Source organism: Pleurodeles waltl, chromosome 11, assembly GCF_031143425.1.
Source record: "Pleurodeles waltl isolate 20211129_DDA chromosome 11, aPleWal1.hap1.20221129, whole genome shotgun sequence".
Taxonomy (NCBI): domain Eukaryota; kingdom Metazoa; phylum Chordata; class Amphibia; order Caudata; family Salamandridae; genus Pleurodeles; species Pleurodeles waltl.
Window position 1 is genome coordinate 543615718 of NC_090450.1, and position 19949 is coordinate 543635666.

The window sequence follows — 19949 nt, forward strand, 5'->3', positions numbered from 1 at the left end:
ACCTCATTGAACCAGATAAAATCATTGGACTAGGACAGCCTTTCTTTATAAAGTACTGTCTGAGTACTCAACCCTCTCTGAACTTGAAATGAGAGAGCTACGTTCCAAATTACGCAAGGTTAAGGGGTATTACTGCCATAAAGATACGTTGTTTCTTCCTTCTAGGACAGTTCAAATGAAAACACTACAAATGTGTCATGATTCCCCTGTGGTAGGCCATTGTGGTATCAATGCCACATAGGAACTTCTCCTTCGTTCCTTGTGGTGGCCTACACTTAAGAAAGATACCAAGAGGTATGTGGCATCTTGTCCCATCTGTGCTCAATCAAAAATACCCCATACCAAGCCTGCAGGACTGCTTCAACCCTTAGCCGTTCCACCAGCCCCTTGGCATACCGTATCAACTGGTTTCATTTTTCCTTACCTCCCTCAGCGGGGAATCAAGTTATAATGATGACTGTGGACTCATTTACTAAAAGGGCTTATTTTACTGCACTAAAGAAATTACCCACATCTAAAGAATGAAGTAAAATCTTTATACAAGAAAGTTTTCGTCTTCATGGTCTCCCTTAAGTTATTATTTAGACCGTGACCCTCAATACATATCATGCTTTTGGAAGTATTTTTGTGAAACCCTACACATCGAGGTAGCCTTATCATCTGGATTTCATCCTCAGACTAATGGGCAAACAGAATGCCTGGCAGAGTCTTGCTGGTGTGGTGGTGCTGGCGATGCAGAACCACCAGGACCCATCCCTTCCTGGATGACCAACTCGCCATAAAAGCTAAATTGATTGTCCGATGGGGGGGGTGGAGGGTGTCTGTGTGTGTGGGTGCATGAGTGCGAGTATGGGGAGGGGGGCGTAATATGAGCGCGAGTATGCAGAGGGGTGTGTGGCTGGTGAATGCGTGTGTGTATACAATTGAATGTGAATGTTTGTGTGCATGTGTATGCCCATAAATAGGGGTGTCTGAGTGCGTGTTTATGAGTGGGTGGGGTGTATGTCTGCATGTATGCGAGTGAGTGCGGTTTCTGTGTGAAGGAATGCGGTATGCCGAGGGGTGTGTATGTGAATGCATGCATGCGTGAAGGGGTGGGGGGTGTTTGTAAGATTGTGGATGGGTGTGGGGTTTCTGCATGTGTGTGGACGTGTGGGGGTGCAGGTGCCAGCGACAGGAATGGGGATTCCTGTCACCGGTTGTGTTACCGCCAGGGTTTTCGTGGCGGGCTTGACCGCCATGGAAAGTCTGCCGGTCTGGCGGCCTGCAGCCTCATAATTCGGCCAGCAGGCTGAGGCCTGCCGCCAGGTTCCAGGTTATCACCCCCGGCTGCGTCGGTGCGACCACACCAACGGGCCATGCGATGTTGTGGAAGTTTGGCTTCTGCCAAACCCCACAACTTGTGATGTGGCGTCTTTACCGCCAGGTCCATGGCAGAGAGGCTGGTGGTTTGATGACCGTCAGCCTCATAATGAGGACCTAAGTCCCTGGGGTCCTGTAATGGCTGCTGCAATATTTTGGTTAATGTTGTGGCCAGCCAATAAGAGTGCTCGCTCCTTACAAGACTTTAATTCCTGCTGGAGTGAGGTGGCCCAAGGGAAAAAAGCTCCTTAGGTCAATAAGAATTGCTTTATTTTTCTGCTTGCGAGACTCAAACTACACAGACCAATAATAAGCTTCCTGCCAAATTAGGTGAAATTCTGTTCAGGATCTTTTTTGCAGTATAGCGGTCCAAAAAAGTCTATGGAAAATGCATGGGGAAATTTGGTTTTGGTGCCCCACATTTTCCTCGGCCCCCACTACATGGATTACCCTAAAACCTTTCAGGAAGGAGCTGAGGTAGAGGAATGTTTCCTTTGGGAAGCTCTGTGATGATTCATCAAAGGTTATTTGGAAACATAAAAATGCTTTTCGTGTCGAATTGCAGACCTAAATACAACTACTACTCTCTCTCTCTCTCTCTCTCTCTCTATATATATATATATATATATACATTTATATATATATACATTTATATATATATATATATATATATATATATATATATATATCCCAAACAAAGCAAGCCAAGGATTCCGACGCGCACTGTCAGCTGGTGCAAGGCAGGAGAGTTGGCTGAACCCTCAAAATATATATAAACAAAAAAATTATTGCCATGCACTCCGCTCAGCCACAAAATGGATTTAAGTGGTTTTATTCGGTGCAGAAAAAAGAGAACAACAAGTTTTGACTTTACAGTCTTCTTCTTAGTTCTACAGTCCTTTCTCTAACAGATCTATTTATACTGTCTATCTTACACACCAATCCAATGCATTCTGGTTACGATGGTTCAGTTATACAATGCAAACATTTCACTAAATTTATACTAAATTTCATCAATTCAAAATTTGTTAATCCCATGAAACAATATTTATGGTACAAAAAACTGATTGTCATAAATTAGAGAAAAAAACGAATAATTATAAATAATAATTCTACAATAATCAGCCATTTCATTTGATTCATGATTAAATAAACCTCAAAATTTGTTTCTATAATTATTCACTCACAATTCATTTATCGTGTGTAAATTATGTGCAGAAAAAATAAATTGATTAGTGTAATTCTTCAATTTAATGTTCACTTGTGGCTCTAATAATCTTTGTGAATGAATTCTAATTCATTTTAATTCAGAGATGGACATAAAGCTCCTCATCATAATTAAGCCCTAACGGGGTCTTTGTCCTCATTGAAATAATATATTTAGATTCAAGTTGTCTCAATTTTTTTACTCTATCTCCACCTCTTTCATGTTCAGGAATGTGGTCTATTCCATAATATCGTAACATTCTCCAACTGTTTATTTCATGTTGTTGGAAGTGTTTGGCTATGGCATATGTTAGATCCTTATGTAAAACTGCTCTGACATGCTCTAAGATTCTTTTCTTTAGCATGCAGATTGTGCTGCCTACATATCTCAGGCCACAATGACATTCAATTACATAAACTGTAAATTTGGTGTTACAAGTTATTCGATATTTTATGTTCATTTCCGTTTTATCCCATAATTTTACAGTTTTAGTTGATTTTCCAATTTTGAAAGCTTTACAACTATTACATTTAATGAAGCCACATTGTTGTTCAGTTAGCCAATTCTGTTGATTTCTTATTGTGAAGTGGCTTCTTACAATATAATCTTTCAATGATGGGGCTTTTCGATACGTAATCATTGGACCTGAGCCTATTGTTGGACCAAGATCTGGATCTTTCCGTATAATATGCCAATGTTTGCATAAAATATTTTTGATAAGGCCACTTTCTTTAGTGTATTCCATTATCATTCTCACATTGTTTTCCTCTAATTTATCCTGTGGGACCTTTATTTTCTTGGGCACTAGTGTCTCATCTCGAGAAATTTTTTGTACATTTTCTAAATTTATTTGTAAAAGTCGATGATTATAGCCTCTTTGTTTGAATCTATGTAAGGTCTCTTTATATTTCAAATGTACCTCTTTCTCATTAGAACAATTTCTACGCATTCTGATTCAGTTACCCTGCTAAAGGCTTAAGGAACAGCAGAGGTTTTATAAATGCGGGCGGTGCAAGGCATGTACATGATGACGATTAAAAAAATTATAAATTGCAATAGTCAGTTTGTAATTTATGTTCTGGTCTGTCCTTGTGGACTCCAATATGTAGGAAGTACTATCTTCCCAGTGATGAAGTGAGTTTTGGAACATTTAAGAGCCATATGCAACACAGACTTTATCTATCCCATTGCACGACATTGACAGCAGGTACATGATGAGAAACTGACCAACTCTCCTTTTTTGGAATTTACAGGGTCATCATGAGCGCAAGAGGAGGGGACCAGGAAAGTAGTCTGAGAAGGATGGAGTCTAGGTATGTCATCATACTCAACAGCAAACACACGGAGGTTTGAAGCTGGACAAAGAGTTACATGTGCATATTGGTTGAGTGTTTGGGCAATGTAACTCTTGTTTTCTATTTTGTGTAACAAGTAATTGTATGGGGTTTCAGGCTGAGGAGGTGGGGTATGCATTATTTTTCATTGATATCTTAGCATGGTTATAACGTAGCTTGGTACCAATTCCATTCTGTACTATTCTAACAGGGACCAACGCATATTAATGCCAATCAAATATACAACCCCAACTGAATTGATTTATTTGGTTGTACAGGGTTGGATATCGAATCCAGGGATTTCTTGCAGTGTTTTTTTTGTCTTTTCTTATTGATTTTGTAATTTTTGTTCCAATACCTTTGTCACAAGTGTGTTTATGGATTACTTAGTTTTTTGTGTTCTTTCCTTTGCATACATTTTGTCAGGAATAATGAGGGTGCTAAATATTGCACTGAGAACAGCAAGAATTTAAGCATGACCTTCTTCCTAAGCTAACTGCCACTGGGCAATTGATTATTCTCTGTGTAGTGGGGCAGGGGTGTATATCGAACCACACTTAATTATCTTGTTTATGACTACCATACATATTTGTACTTGAAACTTCATGCTACGGTAAAACAGCCACTTGGGGTTTCCAAGCTATGAGATACTTGGGGTATTAATTGTGTGCAGGTCTGTCTGTGAATGAAGAATTGGTGGCAAAATGGGAGGTGACTTGTATAATATCCTCCCAAATGTATTTTGACCCAAACTTGTAGTGTGAATTAAGTAAAAACATCCTCTGATTTCCTTTAATGTGATTATGCAATGTGATCATACTTAGGGTATTAGAATACGTTTTTTGTTTGTATGTATTTCTTGCAAATTATGTAATGCAGTTTTGCAACATCGAGTCCTTTTACTATAAGTGGTGATGTAACATGTTTTAAAGGGAAGTGCATGGTATATTGGTTTTGACAAAGACCTTAGTGGTCGAAACACATCAGCCTTCGCAATAAATCACTTCTAATTGATATCCCAGAGTGTGAGCATCTTTCTGTGTTTGAATTGCGGGACACAGTTTTTCATCACATACATATATATATGTATATATATATATATATACACAGCACCAGCTCCTCCACAATGAAAAGGATATGCTCGGACACTGGTCAAGCTACGGCTGAAACGTGTTGTGAGGAAGGCATCGTTTCATGAAACATATGCACTGACGACCAGTGTCCGAGCATGTCTTTTCATTCTGGAGGAGCTGGTGGTGTATAAAAGTGGATTCCTGAGTCCACGCTCGAGCGGCCACCGTTTTGAGCCTCGGGATTCCAGCAATTGTGGGGTGATCATATATATATATATATATATATATATATATATATATAGCCTAGTGGCAGTCCCCAAAATGTTTTGCTTATATCTTTAGCGCTGTTTGACGAATCTTCACAACATTTTCCACAAAAAAGTGTTGCAGTGTTTCTTGTTGCACATAGGAGGTTTCGGTGTGATCCATCAAGCGGGGCCGAGAAAAAGGGGGCTAAAAAAAGGTTGTGTTTCTCATGTTAATTTCCACAGGATTCTTTCAACATTAGTATAGGCTGAACCACTGGATGAAATTACACCAAATTTGGCAGGAATCTAGCTTTTAGTACACAAATTACACTTTCACTTATTTGGTGGGAATCCGTTCAGCAGTTTTTGAGAAATATTGTATATCTCTGGCCACAAAGTATTTGTGAACAAAGACGAGCTTGTGAAGGGAAATGCGCAGCTCTGATTGGCTGCCAACACTTCAAATCAGGAAGTGTTGGCAGTCATCTTGGGACTCGGCTTTAGACAGTATATGGAACCCCCCCCCCAACCACCACATAAAAAATTAAAAAAATCTTTTTTGTTGCAGCAAGTTTGTGATATTTTCAAATTTACGGCAAAAAAAATGTAAAAAACAAGTGCTGACTTGCCCACTTGTTTTATTTATAGGCCCCCAGGTAGGTCAGGTCCTGGGGGGCATTAAAAATGTAGTGTTCGGGCCTTCCAGCCACCCCACAGCTCCAGGGATCACCACCTCCCTAAAGCTTTCACTTTTTTTATAAGGGGGGCCGCTGGCCCTCCCGCTTCCCTGGGCACCGCCACCTCCCCAGGGCTTTACTTTTTATGTAAGTGAGGGGGGCCCCTGGGACCACGACTCCCTGGGCAAAATCTTGCTTTTAAAAAAAGGGATCCCTATGGGATCCATCACCCCCAGGTCTTCTGTATAGATATATGGGGGGACATACCCCCGTGCCCCTGGGACCACCACCACACGAGGCAAATAGAAAACCATTAGCCTCGGGGACCACCACGCCCCAGGGCTATCTTCACGTTTAAATAATTTATTTAAAAAAAGTAAAAATACATATAGGGATCACGGGGGAGCTCCTGAGGGCTCCCCGAGGGTCCCAGATAGTCCTTAAAGAGCAGAAAACAGAGGGCTGAAAAATAAAATAAAGATAGCTCAGCATGAAAGCTAAGGACTCCAGCTGGACTTGTTTCCCTCTTTTTTTTTTATTATAAATGTTTAAGTAAAAAATGTAAGTTGATTTTATTTCTTAAAAATAAAAAACACATTTTCATTTTTTTAAATTAACAAAAATACGTCATTTTAAGTATATCGTACATCAAAGCCTAAAAAAGTTTCTGTCTCCATCTCCCTCTTTCTCTCTCCCTCTCTCTCTTTCAATATCTTTCTGCCACTCATACACCCACTGAGACACTTACGCACCCACTCACACATACATTTAGACATTCACACACCCACTCACAGACCCACTGGGACCCTCTTGCACCCACTCACAGCCCTAGTCAGACACTCAGGCACCCACTCAGATGCTCACAGACCCACTCATAGACCCACTGACGCACCCACTCACACACTTGTGCACCCACTCACAGACCCACGCACACACTGACGCACCCAGTACAACACTGATATACGCACTCTCACAGAGATCACATACATATCACATACATATTTTTATATATATGAATAATCTAGTTTCATAGAAGTGGAGTCCAAAATAGAAAAATCTAAACTTACCTATATACATTTACTTTCTCGATATTTTGGTCTTCAATATTTTGCTCATGATATTTAGGCAGCACAATGTTTCTGTAGTCAATATTTCAACATATACAACTCCTGTCATGTGGGAAAAACCTTTGTCAAGAATACAACACAGCAGCACCGTCTCTTGTGGATCTTTCAGGCTTGGTGCCACTCTGAGAGAGGGGCCTCTCATTGTTCCAGGATCCAACAAGTACTATGTGGTGCTGCAGGTCAAATTGGTCCAGATATGTGAAGCACTGACTCAAAGGAGCCAGTGTATATTTGGATTTTGGAGAGCTTGGCATGGATGAAGAGACAATCACCTTTCATCGTTTTGGAAGATGATGATTGCTGTTGCATGGCAAACTTGGGTAAAACTGTTTCCTATCTGAAGCTGCTTCCTTCCTTGAGATGCTTCCTCTTGGCCTGCTTATTTATGTTCCTATCTATATGTTGAGATACACACAGCTTCCCTCTTATTAACCCTCTCCAAAAAGAGCATATAGAAGCATGATAAAATTCAGAGGAAGTAGCAGCAGCTCTGTAGAGGAAATAGTTTTGCTCAAGTGTTCCCTAAAACCGAAATAATTGTCTTCCATTTTCAGACAGAGCGAGGTCCCTGCAGAATAATACAGGTGGAACTCTTGGAATAGGCTCTCTCCAATGACTGACTGGCATTCAAAACTTTGAAAGTTGTTCTGTGATCCTGGGCAAGATGCTTGGGGGCAAAATGTACAAAGATTTGGTTGGAAAAATCTGGACGCAGTTTGTTACCAGCAAAAAAGTTTATGAACCAACCTATGTACTGTGTAAAATTTCAAATTGCATTGGGTCGTAATCTGACCTACCTCAAAATATGGATGAGGTAGGTTGCAATATGCGATGCACTCTGATTGGAGGCCATCAACGAAATGTTGGCCTCCTAGGTTCAGCAGACCACTATGACTGTGATCGCTTTCAATAAAGTGTATGTTTTTTATGCAGGCCACTTTCATTAAAGGAAACAGGGTGTGCTAAAAAAAAATTACTTTTAGTAAAGGTTTGAGAGTTAGCAATGGTCATTTGGACCAAAGCCTACTCCCAACAAACTCTTTTTTAAATAATTGACATAGGGGAATGAGTCCCTTTTTGCAAAAGAGTTACCAGTCTAGCTTGGGAGTCAGTAACTATTCAGTGTGTTGCAAAAAATTGATAAACTTCATATGAAATTGGTGTTTGGACAGGACGCCTACAACACACTCTATCCAAATCGCGATTTGTTAGCGGTTGGAATCCTATTTTAGGACTAAGTAAAAGTTTACTGACTGTCAATATATGATTATTACATTTGAAAATGTATGTTTGCAGTCACAAACGCTGACTGCAACTGTAAAAACAGTTTGTGCCTCTGGCCTTTAATGTAACTGTGCCTTAAAGAGAAGTCTGACTGCGTTAAAGCTCTAATGTCCCTGGGCCAAATTTGCACTATATACGCAGGACCGGATTTAGACATGGGGATCTGGATCCCAGGGGCCTAGATTCAGATTGGAATGCTGAGCTTACATATAAGACGGCTTTTAATCATTTGTTTATATTCCAGGTCACCGGCCCCTCAAATTCTCTCCAGGCCCTACATAAATAATGTTGTCCCCTCCCCTTAGTCTCCTTCCGTCTCCCTCCTCTCTTTCCAGCCCCCGCTCACAGCACCTCCCCTTCCATTGTGTCTCAGCCCCAATGTGGCACCTGAGTTGGGGATTCAGGTGAGGGAGGGAGAGGACCGGACCTGTGAACACAAAACTCCCCAACCCCTAAATGCACCACTAACATCACCAGCAAGGGGGAGGCGACAGACTACTTGTAAACGTCATACTTGTATAGCGCACTTTTACCCTGTGAGTCGGGCATCTTGGTGCTGTACGCATACCGCTGTGGAACCCTTCCTGGCTTTCCCTGTGAAGTGCCCACTCCTGGGCACCCCCAAGGTGAAGCCAGGCATCCCAGCGCTGTTGGGGCCGTTGTGGAGATTAAGCAAGCTATTGCCCAGAGTTACAGAGTGGGACCCATGATTAGATTGGCACCAAGGTGAGAGTTATCAGGTCTGAGGAAATTGAGCCCAAGACCCGCCGAGGTGGAAACTGAACCCTGGTCCCGGGCCAGACCTCTGCATCAGGGTTTGCTGCTCTAACCATTGAGCCACACTACTCCCAACTCACCAACCGGCTGCACTGCCACTTAACCCCCTGGCCTCCAGCCCCTCCTGCCCCCAACATTCAGTGAGACATCAAGGTAAAACGTTTATCTTCCTCGTGTGATTATTTTACTCATGCATCCATAATGAGCACAATAGTGTCAGGCATCAGACCAAGCTTTTCTCATGCACATTCAAAAAGTTGTGTGCAGCAACAGCACTGTTAATGTGTAAATTGAACTCATTTTATATACAGCGCTCAGAATAGATTGAACACTGGGGAGACAGAGGGGAACACATTTGGTTTTGCCTGAGGTGCTATCTTAGCAAAATCCGACTCTGCATACACAACTGCAACAAAATAGTTCAAATAAAATTTAAAAAATAGCACGGTGGACATGAACATGCGGAGTTTGTGGCAATGGGGATATGTGGAAGAGACAAGTACGTGCCGCGAGCTCACCTGAGTACATATGGTGAAGTCTGTGGAGACAATTTGACTCTAGCCCAAAACAACATTTGTTTCCATAACAATGTCCCTTTAGGTGTCTAGTGGCAACGTGACTAACAAAAATTGAATATTTTGCTGGTGGGGATTCCCCTATATTATTATGAATGGGACACTGTGTGTTATGTAGAGGTGGGCGACCACTGAAGACTTGAGCCATGTACGAGTCAGTTACCTGGATCCGGCTCAGCTCGAGGTCCTGTTGGACTCTCCAACCCAAACTGAGCTGAACTTATACATGTCTTCTGCCTGCCATCCACACTCTAACCTCAGGCACCAAGAATTAAAGACAAAGCATTAGTCTATGATGAAAACCAGTAGAGAGAAGTAGATAGCTATATCTACAACACAATATGAAACTACAAAACCTGGGATCTGTCCGGGCTTCCTTACAGGACCAAACTGTGTGATCCTGGGAAATTCTGTTTTTTGGGTTTGACTTAATAGCGTTGTTCCATGTTTTGCAAGCTGCACTTGGCTACTGACTTGACTCTCATTTCATTAAGGGTGTGTTGTCAGGGCAGTGGGTGGACCATTAATGCTTCTAAGTTCAAAATAAGTTCAGTCTTACTTTTAATACATACACCTCAATGCAGTGAAATCATCTGATGTACTGAAGTAAAACGCTTGAGCATGTTTGAAGCAATACACTTTTTTAGATTTTGAAGAGGTTTTATAATTGTTTTAATGATGTTTGTTGTATGACTTACATGCCAAATATTCTCATGGCTCAACTTGTGCACAGACTCTGAGAGGCAAGCCACACCTATGGCTCAGCTCGGCTCCCCCTGGTAATTTGATGGCACGTTCATGTGTCTTGTAAGCTATCAAGATGATCTCCTCGGAAAGAGACCCCTAACATTGTGGGGTAGGGTAACGTTAATAAAGGACATCGCACTGGGATAGTGGGATATTCTGGGAGGCGTGTGGGTGCTGGGGGAGGGGCTGGTCTAGGAAGGGATTGAACATGGATGTGGGATGGTCCGGAAGTGACATGAGCAGCTCAGGCCTCAAGGTCGGGCAACAGAGAGGCACTGGAAAAAGCGCAGACACCTGTCTCTTTTTATTTTACTATCTGGGGCGCTCTCTCTTTTTCTTCACACTGAAGTGTCACTTTTCGGGGCCCTTCTGAATCCTGGCACGTAGGAGTCTTCCACACCCTCACTCACAAATAACCATGCACTACGGGGACCTCTGTGCACCCCTGACGTTGTACCCTCATAAATGCACCAGTTTAGACCCCTCTGAACTCTCAGGTGCCCTGGCCTGTGCCCTTGTGAAGCCAGTAGGGCTGGGAAAGAGTCTGCATATGCCAGGCGAATACGCATCCCTACGTGCATTTCCGGGACTCTGGATTGCCATGATAGCTGCTATTTCCCTGCAGGCCAGACTCTGCCCCCACTAACCTACATTCTACGCCCTCCCACCCCCGTACCCCTTCTACCGCCTCATTCAATCTAACGAGACCTCCATCAGATGAGGCTTAGAGGGGCTTTAAGCAGCTTAGCAGGTACATGGCCTAACTTAGGACCCCCTCACCGCCTGCTGCTGCTGGTAGCAGCCCTGCCGACTTGCTTCTCCGCCGTCTTCCATCTCCTGACTTCACCATCCAGGCTTGATCTTCTCCGAAGACCAATACTTACCTTTCATCTCAGACACAGCTCACACCATGCACCCCCCGGTACGCGCGCACACACAAGGACACAGTGCACACCCACCTCATACCTAACACGGATGTACAGAACATGCACACAACACCAACAACATATCCCCGTACGCCAGTTACATGAAGAAAATACAGTCACCCACAGACAGCATACCTGCGCTGCACTCCCCCCCGCGCCATACGCACGTTCACACAAACACGCACCTCTATCCCCGTACGCCAGTTACATGAAGAAAATAGTCACCCACACACAGCATACCTGCGCTGCACTCCCCTCCACATACGCACGCTCACACAAACACGCACCACCACAGTACACCTCTACCCATGCAAACGACACAGGCACAAGGCATGCACCAAACACATTACGGCATAGACACCACACACGCTATATGCCGTTCATACACCGGCATAAAGAACAAATATAAAGTCTCCCCCACACAATGCATAAATGCACATACACGCGCGCGCACACATCCAGACTCACGAACTCGAGTCAAGGCGCAGGCTGCAAGCTGACAATCAGACGGAGAGTAGGCGCAGCACAGCATTAGATTCCCCCACAAAGCCCGGCGTGGGCAGCACCCACACAGGCACGTGGAGCAGGGCAAGCGTCCCCCGCCCACACACCAGCTCCCACTTACCAGGTGTTCGGTGCCTCAGCATCACTCCGCAGGCCGGGTGGGCAGCACGGACCGTCTCTTGTGCGGGGCCAGGGGTCCCTCTGAAGGAGAAGGGAGAGGGAGACGAGGTCAGTCGAGGATCTCTTTTGCACAGAGGAGTGAGGGTGTGACCAGTAGCACAGTCTGTGTGCAGCAAACGGAAATCGCTTTAGATCCTCACTAGCCTGCATATTTAGGGGCAACCACAGCTGAACGATTGTCGGGGGTCAAACTGGGTGAAAATTATGTGAGCTTTGTAAATGACAAAAAAGGGATAGGTGGAAGAGACTGATTTGTGAAGAATATGTCTCGTCAAAAGACATTTTCTTCTGAAGCCGGTCGCCTGCCAATATCACCAAATTAAATTTAGCACTGCATGTGTAATTTCATGTAATTTCGTAACATTTCTTTAAAAAATCCATAAAAACGTTCCACATTTCCACACATCTCCCTATAAGGGAGTATTTTAGCCCACCCATCCATACACTTATTAAAAAGATGATTAACAGGATCAAACACATTTTACTTTTAAATTAATTAATACGAACTGTTACTAGAGTAGACCATTACTACTAACCATACACAAACAACTATAGGTAACACCATAGCACAGTGTGGTGAAAAGCCAAAAATCATACAAAAAAAGCACAGAAATTAATAAAGCATGTCAATGCTATGCAAATAAAATAATATTAAATTGAAAACATAAGGGGCAGCCCTGTACTCCTCAGAACCCGAGTACTTCAATATAGGGAAAAACACAATGCACCAGTAATACCAATTGCTGAAGTACAGCAATGGCCCGGTAAACACACAAGGCCTGATTCACAAACTACACTTTGTAGTACGTTTTATAGTACATGAAAGAATGCTACAAAATGTATGTTTTACCGCTCTTATGTGTGTGGAGTTATCGGCCTGACTGCAGAGTTTTTGCACACTTAAGTAAATGTTTTATTAGTAACTATAGGAGGGGCACAGGGGTGTGGACAGGAAAAGGGGTAGATTTATTCCTAAAGAGGATGGGCTAAGAGAAGATTGCAAGGGGTTTATAGAGGGTCAGGGAGGGGTCTAGGGAGGGACGTCACCCACTGACACAAGAGTAGGCCAATTGCTTTATTCTGGGGTGGGGGGGGGGGGGTGATATGTAATTTACACTTTTGTATTAAGTTTACACAAAGAGTTTGTGAATACGGAAAGTAGTACATTTACTCCGAGTCCAAGCGTACTCAAAAGTATATCACCATTGTGAATCAGGCTCACGTTGCCTACTTTCCTCAATGACACATTACACACTCACCGCACAGTTTTCAAAGCCCCTGTAATCATGAACTCTCCCATGGTGTATTTTCTCCCCACCCCTACACCCGCTTCTCTTCCGCAATCTATTTTCCACATTGGTTTCCATGTGCTCTCTCATCTTCTATCCAGTGTTTTCTCTTTCCCCACCTCTTTCTCTCCTTAGCCCATTACTCACACCTACTCCACCCTCAGTGTCTTTCTTCCTCTCGCCTCTTTTTTCTACCTGTCTCCCCTTCCTTTATACTCTCCTTCTTTCACTGCACCCTTACCCCTGGAAAGCCATTATAACTCCCCCCTCTCCATTTTTCTTCTTTGCTTATTCAGACCATTGTCTCATTCTCCCTGCATACCTTCTCTCCCTCATTCTACCTTCATCTCCTTCCCCTCTTCTTCATGCCGGTCCACCTTTTCTTCTTTTGTCCCTCACTCACACTCCTTCTTCCTTTTCCACCACTTCCACCTTCCCACAACTTCCTGTACTCTTTCACCACTCTCTGCTTCTCCCCACTCCCTGCTTTCCTTTCACAAGTTCTCTCCTGCTGTTCCCACCTCTTTCTTCTCTCCTTTTCCCAATTCCTTTCCCCCAATTCTTTCGCCTTTCAATCCCCCACTCTTTCCTTCTCCGTTTTTCCTTTGTCTGTCTCTACGTCACTCCTTATCCTTCCTCTGTACTCTTTCTTCTCTCTTTCACGTCCCTTTCTCCTCTGTGCTTACCCTATCCTCCCCCAAAGGGTGTGCAGATGTTCCACCCTTGATCGTCTTTACTATCCAACATCCTTTCCTATCCTTCGCTCGTTTTTTATCTGTTCTCCACCTTCCTCTTTTCTCGCCTTCTTTACTTATGCTTTATTTCACCCATTCAGCCTTTCTCTTTTTTGCCCCCATGCGTCCATTTCCTCTCCTTCCTTATTTCACTCCCCCTCTTCTGTTATAGCAGTGTCCTCCCCTTTACATAAGCTATGTCTTCCAGTACTGCTCTTCTGGTTTCTTCAGTTTGTATGCAGTCACATCGAGGCGTTATGGGTGCCTAGGTCATGGAGGAGCATCCAGGGCTCATGTATGGGAAAAAATGGGATATTGTGTTTCTTTTGTTTTGTGGCGAAAGTCCGCAACCTCCAGATAAACCTTTGTGTAATCTGAAAATTAAATAAATGGCATTTCAGTTCTTCGCACCTTAATTACTAAGAATGCCAGGGGTGGCAGAAGTGACGTCATACTCCCGTTGAAAACAGATGGCATTGAAGGGTCGACCTGATCCCCCAATCTTTCTCCCACAATGCTCCTATTTGATGCTGAATGTGTGAGGGACGAGCAAGGAGTAGAAAGTGCAGATAGCAGAGAAGGCTTTGGCAATCCGGATTCTTTCTGTTCTTGTCACCTCTTTCATGATTCATGAGATTAGAGGGTAGCAAGGACAATGCCCAGGTCCGTAGCTATCGATGATGCAGCAGGCGCAGTGACACTAGGGCCAAGGGTAACAAGGGGCTCAGTGTATGGCGAATTTGTTTTCCAACTGGGACTCCAAGGGGCCATTTCAACTGCTTGCATTAGGGCTCAAGGCGCACTTACTTCCGCCACTAAAAGGTCCAAGGATCTGGTTACACTGATTAGGAAATGATGCCTTCACCAGTTTATTGCAAATTTCGAGCACAACCACAGTGTTCCCAGCAGTAAGGAACTCCTGGGAATCTGAAAGTCCTGGTTGGAGCTGGATCTGCAGTCCCCAGTCTGGCAGTCTCCAGGCCCTGCTTCAGTACGTTTTCACTTATGAAGAAACAGCGAGCAATTCTTAAAAAGAGGGCAGTGAGGGGTAGTGATATAGGGTACTAGGCAGCACCCTGCTTTAGAAGATTGAACTCCCCTATAATATTATCAGCCTTGGGGTGCTTCATTTGGAGAATACATAGGTGCAAGGGCTCGCCGTTTTCCAGTGATGCTGAACGCCAGGATTGCTGAATCCTAAGAGTGCCTCGTCTTTATTCCACCTCACGCCTCTTCCCCCACCCACACTTCCTGCTTCTCTGGCTCACTCCTGCAGGTTCTTTTTCCTCCTCGCTTTCTACCTTTTCCCGTGTTTTCCTACCTTTCTCTGTTTGCTTCTTTCTCCCTTCTCTGCCTTTCTCTCTCTTCCTCCTGATCCAAAATCTGAAGATGAAAATAAGCCCCAGTCCCCAAAAATAAGTGTTGGTCCGAAGTATCTGCAACCACCTGCACAAATTAAGCACTGACTGTTGCTCATTGGTTGCATGATTTAGGAGGAGGACTTCAACTTGTGTTGATTGGATGAGAGCCAAGATGTCCACCTGCCACTCTTTCCAGTTATGTTATGGTGGAAGTAAAAAGAGTCGGCCTTGGGCATTCAATTAGTGTATTCACCTTTTAGTATGTACACCCTGACGGTACATTCATTACATTTAACCTGGTGCAAGGAAGGAGAAAAAGCCGGGCAGATGTATCTTCCAAATCCTTTAGCCGAATATTTCCAGTGCTGTGGATATGCATAGCTCTATTCACAGATGCAGCTCGTGCCAGTGAAAATGTTATTTTATTTTGTAATTCAAACAGATTAGACGCAAAGCGAATGTTTAGATTATGTTTGCTTTTAAGAGTAAATCTTTAGGGAGAAGGCAGGACAAGAAGGAGAGAGAGAGAGCGAAAGCAAGCAGGCTGAGCTCAGAGAGAAAAGAACTGAGTGTGTCGAGACAACGACAGGGAGAGAGACCAAATCACCCTCAAAAGTCAAAGCGCACATACTATATGGCCTGATAGACTGCCCCGTGTGTTGGGGAACCCGGTTGGGTCCTGGCTGAGTGAGAGCAATACTGTGGCTTGTACGGCGAGGGCCTGGTCTGCGCTGCTGAGGCGTGTTAAAGTGCATGAGCCGTTTGCACCAGCGATGTTAGTTTTGGATGTTGCGGACGCGCAGTTGTCGGGAGATGCCCGTGTGCATGAGTTTCTCCGTGAGTCTGGCCTGACCACCTTGGGCTCCTGGTTTTCTGACGGACTGGTCATCTCGCCTGAGGTGGCGCTAAGTGAAGGGCGTGACACCGCAATGAATCGTCTGTATGTGCTTAGAATTGGTGCTATCACTCGCGTTACCCCTGTCATCCTGCGATGCCTCCGGTGTATCGTGCGCTGGAGCTCCTGTACCAAACGCGATCCCCGAGCAGACTTATTACGAAGCTTTATGCTTGTATGCAAAGTGTGTCGTCTGAGACTGAGGCGGGGGAGAGAGTGCACTGGGAGGCGGACATTGGTGAGGCCATATCGGATGAGGTGTGGCACAGATGCTGCGCGCATATGAGAGAGTTGTCCCTAAATTATTGATTACGCCTTATTCATTTTAAGTTTTTACATCAGCTGGATCATATGCCCTGCGGCTTGAGACGTATGGGGCTGCCTGCTGACGCGTGCTGTGAGAGTAGCGGGGCCCCTTAGCAGATTATCTGCACCTCGCATGGAATTGTGCTGGAGTGAGTGAATACTGGACGGAAGTGTGGTGCATTATTGAGGAGGTGACTGATACGGAGCTGCAGCGCACTCCTAAGCTTGCTCTCTTGGGATATGTGGAGGGGGCCCGCTGCTCACAGAAGATTGATAGAGCTGCTGTTGCTGCTGGCAAAGCGTAGGGTTGCGATGTGCTGGGGATGTGGTGGAGTACCTAGGAGTAGTGAGTGGCTGCAGGATGCTTCGTACTGCCAGGAGCAGCTGATGATATACCGGGAGCTCATGCCTGAGGGCTCGAGCCCGAAAGATATATGGGGCCCACTGCACACCTTTTTGGCAATTCAAGGTTTTGGCAGCGACTAGAAGCTTTGCGTTTCCTATAGCTTGCGTTGGAAGGTCTCCTTCCCTTTGTGCTATCTCAAAAGGTCTGCAGGAATATTGACTCAATGGCGGTGGTGGAACTGTCCTGATTTTTTCACTGTTCTCTATTTCTCACTTTACTCTTCAACCCCTTCACTCATCTTAGTTTCCTGGGTTAAACCTGTTGGTTGTTGTCAAGTTATATTGGTTTTCAATGTGCTCATTGGGAGTGCACAGAATTAGATAATATTGGGCCAGATGTAGCAAAGGTTTTTCCCCATTCTGTGTCTATGGGAAAAAGTGTTTGTACATATGGCCCATTGTATCATGTGTAGTGAAACCTGAATCTTGCTTAGAAGACACTGAGAGAAGGTTGCCTGTTGTGGTTGATAACTATGCTTTACTCATTTCATGTGTTATTAACGCTGGCCTCTCGTATGTTGGACATTGATTATAATGTTTTTATTGTATCATAATAACTTAAAAAAAAATTAAAAAAATTAAAAAGTCAAAGCGCACAATTCAAGGGTTTCCAAATAAGCCAAACACAACCAAAAATAATCTCAATATGTCCTCAATTTTACTGAAGCAGATCACACTTTAAATTACGCATGCCTCGGCCTCCCGAGCCTGCGGGCTTTGCACTGACTGTGGCATTACTACATGGAAAATCATTCTTGTTTTAGGCACTTCGAAAATACAACATCCAGCTGTTTGATAGTGGGTCTATGAGAATTCTGTCATGTGGAAGTGCCGTCTGGAATCGACAAAGACTCAAAAGGAAGTAGATAGGAAAAAACATCCAAATAAATCCTTCACCTGCTGGTATGCGGAAGTAAACTACTTGCACACTCAAACTTCCTAAACAGTGTCTGACATGCAGAACTGAGAAAATCCTTACTTTTTAAAATGGAGGACTGGACACTTAGATATTGATTTCACTGCCACATATGCCAATGAACAAAGACAGATGCCACACAAAAATGATATAGAGAATAAATCCATTGTCTCAGTTAACGTATACACACACACTTCAAGATGGGCTCTGCACATGTTAATCCTCCCAGATGACAAACTGTGAAAGATATCCAGCTACATCACCCAAAGATCCTTAACCATTATAACACTCTTACAAGAATAACTCCTGCACCTGGAACACTCCAGTCCCCTTCCAACATACCCATGACATTTGCACTTTAAATATACAGTGAATAATCAAACGTACTGCAATCACTTTGTGGAATATAAAAAGGCTGCAGTTATTTATTTAAAAACATGCAATAATGCTAGTCCAACCATTAATCATCATAAATCACAGTGGCATCCAAAACATGTCACGTAGTTATAAATCAGTTCCGGATATTATAAATCAATGGGGATTGATCAGCCTTTAATCATCATATGGTGTTGTTATATTTCTTTCCAGACCTGGCCTCTGCTTGTCTTGTTTACTGTCAATGTATTCGCTAGGCAAGCCTACATGCCGCTTTGGAGGGGGAGTCGTCAAATACTGTAGGTTTACAATGTTTTCTGGAGGGGTAGCCTCTTGTACTCATTTTGGCCCAACTCGCTACCTTGTTTGTTTTTTGTGCTCTGCCATCCGACCAGCGGGTCTGGGCTGTAAGTGCCATGCTCCACTTACTCCCCCGGATGTCCCTTTCACCCTGCTGTAAGGCATCCCCGGTGGGTGGCCTTTCAGGAGAACACCTCCTTACTAGGTGTGCTTACCTTAAAAATGGTTAAAATCCTTTTCCTATCCGTTTAGCCCCCTTTCAACTTAGCATTGTGACAAATGCTGCCGTTCTGGACTAGGTGGGTGGGTTCAAAAAGCGCATGCTGTTCCCTTTTCAGAAATGCCAGTTGGAGGAAGACAGCACACTTTATATCCATGTTTTGCCCCCACTCGCAATGAGCCCCCATCCCCCATTTGGGGGTTTAAAAAAATTCTCGGCCCCTATTGGCCCCGTCTTTCGTGCCTCCCCTAGCACGTTCTGCTCCCCATCCTCAGGCCGATTCAAAAAAAGGGGGAGGCGGGCGCTACCTTTGAAGTGGCCGCCATCAAGCCACCAACTGGTCAAACTGGTCCTTGTGGGCCCACGGCAGGCGTTATTGACACTGGCCCTTAGTGCCCACTTCGGGGGTGGCTTCTGCAATAACCCCGCACCTGGAACACTCCAGTCCTCTTCCAACATAACCATGACATTTGTACCTTAAATATACAGCAAATAATCAAACATGCTACAATCATTTTATGAAATATAAAAAGGCTGCAGTTATTTATTCAAAAAATGCAAGATTGCTAGTTCAACCATTAATCATCATAAATCAAAGTGGCTTCCTACACCTCACATAGTCATAAATCAGTTAAGGATATCGTAAATCAATTGGGATTGATCAGCCTTTAGTCATCATACGCTCTTGTTATATTTCTTTCCAGACCTGGCCGCTGCTTGTCCTGTTTTACTGTCAATTTCTGTGCTAGGCAATCCGACATGCCGCTTTGAAGGGGGAGTCACAAAATACTGTAGGTTTACTATGTTTTGTGAGGGGATTAGGTTCTTGTACTTGTTTTGGCCCAACTCGCTACCTTGTTTGTTTTTTTGTGCCTTGCCATCTGTCCGGCAGGTCTGGGCTTTGAGTGCCATGCTCCGCTGACTCTCCCTGACAGGCACATTGTCTTACCAACCAGTCAAACCTGTCCTCGGGGTCCACGGCAACCGTTATGGTGCCAGCCCTCAATCCCCACTTTGCAGGCGGCCTCTGCAAAACCTCAATTACCCCAGGCTGATGATCCTACTCAAAAGGAAAAACAGACTTCTGTCTGTGACAAAATTTTCTGTAAATATACCTGAGCCAACCC

The 19949-nt window shown here is 44.0% G+C and overlaps 1 protein-coding gene across 1 annotated transcript in view; it reads right to left on the reverse strand.

The window, feature by feature from the left end:
* The window catches only part of DMTN (dematin actin binding protein), a 239331-nt gene that overhangs the window by 121166 nt on the left and 98216 nt on the right, over positions 1–19949 (reverse strand). The window contains exon 2 of the mRNA XM_069213984.1: positions 11963–12042. The gene's annotated coding sequence lies outside the window, so the exon portion shown is untranslated. The remainder of the gene's footprint in view (positions 1–11962; positions 12043–19949) is intronic.